The sequence below is a fragment of the Octodon degus genome, unplaced genomic scaffold, assembly GCF_000260255.1.
Source record: "Octodon degus isolate 3935 unplaced genomic scaffold, OctDeg1.0 scaffold00158, whole genome shotgun sequence".
NCBI lineage: Eukaryota > Metazoa > Chordata > Mammalia > Rodentia > Octodontidae > Octodon > Octodon degus.
This window is the reverse complement of record NW_004524734.1, coordinates 353923-358110: the sequence shown is the minus strand read 5'-3', so window position 1 is coordinate 358110 and position 4188 is coordinate 353923. Positions and strand designations below refer to the sequence as shown.

Genomic DNA, 4188 nt, shown 5'->3' with positions numbered 1-4188 from the left:
AATTGAAAGCAAAATAAGTCTTCTTATGTATCTGGAAGGGCATTAAATTTTATGCCATATTGTGAAGGACTGTGGGAAATATACTGCCTGAAGCTATGGAGACCATGAAATTCCTCATGATGCTTATTAATAGTCATGTGTGCAGATGGAGTATGAATTGGCTTATAGTTCTTCACAAATCTCTTAAATCATGAGTGGGTAGTGGCTGCATTATCAGTTCTTTTTATTTCTTGGTGAGTAATTTTGCCATCAAACCTCAGCTAATTTTAGAGGAAACAAAAATCTCTTCACTATCATCCTTCATTGTCATTGTTATTCTACAAACCTCAGACCCACACCCCCTGCTTTTCCATGGGTCTTGCACATTCCTGCAATTGCCAATGGAAAGCCTTCATAAGTACAGCAGACCTATCAATGCTTTCAGTGTAGCTAGTGAGGTGTCATGATAAATACATTTTTAAAAATAGTATGGCTATTGCTGCACAGAGAGTATTTTACTTGTGTTTCAGCATTTGTGTATTTCACATCTTAGAGCACTTCTTCTGTTACAAGCAATTTGAAATACTGAACGGCAGTGCTGGTATTCTGCCCAAGAGGTTTTACCCTGATAAGATCCTCAGTATGTTTTCAGACCTACTTCTAACATTGGATTGTTCCCTTGAGTTGTGTGGCCATTTTGAGCTATCTTTACTAGTCAAATATGTGCTCATGTTGCTGTTTTCATCATCTGAATCAAAGTCTGCCTTCCCTCTAATACTTCAGTTATTGAAAATACATGTTTTCAGAACAGAAGAGTTGTGTGGGTGTATTTTACCCCCTGTGATGCTCAGGTAACATGCAAAACTTGTTAGCTGGAGCACTGTATGAATAAAACCCCGATTTGACACTTATGCACAAATGCATACACCTTGCTGTCAATCATTACAAGTGAGTAAACAGAAATATTGCTTCCTGTATATGCTCAGGCAAAGCCACTGAAACCCACAATGGTATACCATTATAATAAAATAAAAAGTATGGGATGGGTTGTCATAAGTCCATGTATGTCTTGAATTTCAATAGCCTGTGATTAATGTCATTTCTCTCCCTCTTTGAGTAAATCACTTATAAGTGTCTGGACAGCTTTACAACCCAGGACTCTCTTTCTCTAGGACTAAGGTGCAATATCTTTGAAATGTAATTGCCCAGAAGGAAGCCTAGCTATGGTTGACACTTTGCTATATGTGGTAAAATTACTTCCTGTCCTGACAACAAGCAGAAGTTGGCTTTTTAAATTTGTGTGCTTGTGTTGTATGAAAGGAGAGAAAGTTAGCACTATAAATAAAATAAAGTTAGCACCGTATCTGTATATACAAAAGAATTAGGATAGATATACAGCTACTTTGTCTTAATTCAGTGAGTGAAACAGTCCTGTATTTGTATCCCTTTTTTGTTTAGTTTTGTCATAGATGGGTATTTCATTATTTATGAAGAAATAGGAGGCCCCTGGTAGAAATCTAAGATCGAGAGAAAGGGCACTTAGATTGTGGCTGTTGATGTCTCCACATTGCTTTTCAAAAACTTCTGAGGACTTTCCAGCAACAAAAATAATTAAATGAGACACTGCAAACAAGTAAATGAGACAATGACTGCTATTTAAATAGATTTAGCTCTTAGACAACAAATCCTGTTATCATTTACTCACAAATGCACCAGTGTTTACTGAAAGTCTACTGTCTGCCAGGCATTGCTCTAGGTACCTTTGTGTGCAGTGATGAACAATAATACGGAAACAAAGTCTGGTTCTAATGAAGATTATATTTTAGTCAGGGAGGTAAAAAAGAGCAAATAATACAATTTCATATAGTTATATTCACAGTTAAAAATATAAACAGATCAAAGAGAAGCTGGAGATATAATATTTGAGAAAAGATTGCATGTTTGTGTGTGTGCATGCAGGTATGGTGTAGGGATGCATACGTGGGGGAGGGAGGTGTATGGGAAATTAATCACACTATTTCTTTTGCACATCTTAACTGGTTGAAATGATCCTGTAAGCAGCAGAGCCAATATTACACATAAAAATAGTTCAACATCCACAACTCAGCAGTTCTCTTTGTTCTTATTTTTTATGCTTTTAAACATAAGCCGCTGTAATAATTTTCTTAGCATTCTAATAGTTTATTATAATTCAACTCCTGTCATTTCAGACATGAACCAAGAGATGATGTGGGATCTTTGGATATTTTAGAGAAATCACATTATCACAGGGTTTTAATTATTGTGGAGCTTTATTTGACCTGGCTTGCATCTCTGATATGACATCAGGCTTAGTCAAGAACAGAAAAGAGAAGAGCATCTTCAAGTTGTTGTTCTCTTATTCAATAGTCTGAATACGCAGCCTCCAGTTTCTGTTCATCTGTTCTTCCACAACTTTCTCCTGATGCACTATCTGTTCAGTTTTACTCTTGAGCAGCTCATTGAATGTTGCTGTTGACTGGCAAAGCCAGATCCTTGTTGTTTGGCCTCTGGAATTCTACTGATTTGCTAATGCCCAAACTGGACCAGTGAATAAATATGTTGAATTGCATTCCTGCTTTTAACTTTATATTAATAGAATTAATTGTTAGAACCCAGAACTGTGTAACAAATATACTCCTATTTGTTCTTTACCAGACCTTTTCCTATCTTCCTCTATGAGAAAACAATTATACAGCAAGTTTCTCCTCCACATCCTCACCTGCCATTTTAAAGAAATCTCTGATTCTGTTTGCCCCAACTCTTTTAAGATGCCTTGTTTGTCATTGCAGGGGCTAGCACTGTCTTTGCTTTGTAGAAGTTGTGTGCTGGCTCTGCATGAGGAGATACTTAATGAAAGTGTCAACTAAAAAAAAAAAGCTCTGATTTCCTCTAGAGATAAAGTAAAAGTTTAAATAAATTGTTGAGAGGTCTTTAGCACATTTATATAATATGCCATTTGGTTTGGTGAAGCAGTTTTTAATCTTTAAATTTGAAATATTTCCCATCTGGGGAGACACTACTTTCCATTAGCTAGCTTTTTTGTGTTAACACCCAAATTCACTCTTAGGTATTTTCTGATTCTTAGAAAATATTCCTCAACCACAGATTTATTAAGGGCCCCCAAAAGTAAAGTTAGATGACAAGATTATATAGCATTTCTGAAGATACTTCATGAAGCAGAATAAAATGTAGTGGATCATATTTTCCCAATAAATACTATATGCATACTTGATTTTGTAATACCTGATTGAAAACTCAGTGGTATTAATGAATGAAAACTTAATGCGTATTGATAGTACTTGTTTAGATTACACATTCTATGAAAATGGAGACTTTTTGTTATTATAACAGATGGTCCCATCTTAATGAATTTTTTATTTTTCAACTAAACTTCATATACATAATGCATTGCATATTTGAAAATATAATTTAATTTTTAGCAAAATTTTCTACTTTGGATACCTGGGATTCTTTTTTTTTTTTTTTTTTTCCCTTTTGAGACAGAGTCATTATGCAGTTCAGGATGGCCTTGAGCTGACTTTGTAGTCCAGGCTGGTGTCAAACTCACAATGATCCTCCCTTTCTGCCTCAGCCTCCTCAGTGCTGGGATTACGGAAGTGCCCCACTGCCTGGTTAAACACCTAGAATTCTGTCTGACTCATTTTGTATATTTAGGGTTATACAAAGGTGTGACATCTCTAGTCAGAGCTTTGCTAGGGTTTATTAGCTAAGATCTGAATACAAATGAACAAGATGTTGTATTTTAATAGCTATTCCCTTCTATTTTGCCTCATTATGGATATACTAGAGAGTAGTGATGGAACTGTCTTAATAAATAATCTCTAACAGGCTCATCTACCCTACAGTAATTATGCCTTTGAATTCAGGTAGGATCATTGATGGAGTTTTAGATTGACTCGTAAAATATTAATTGTCTACAACACTTAAGACCACACACAAACACACACACACACACACACACACATGAATTATATATTTTTAAAATTTTAGTTTATTTGGACATGTGTATGCACAGAATGAGTACATTCCTGTGGAATCTGGAACATGTGCACAGCACACCACACTTCCTTTTTCACCCCCTTTCCTTCCCTTGTCTCCCCCTCTTACATGTCTCCTGATCCTCTTCTCTTTTTATAAGTATTCTATAATTTTTTTATTTGGAAGACA

At 35.6% G+C, this 4188-nt stretch overlaps 1 pseudogene; it reads left to right on the top strand.

Moving 5' to 3' along the window:
* The first annotated feature begins 1285 nt into the window (after positions 1-1285).
* Positions 1286-1404, top strand: LOC111813013 (annotated as a pseudogene).
* The last annotated feature ends 2784 nt before the right edge of the window (positions 1405-4188 follow it).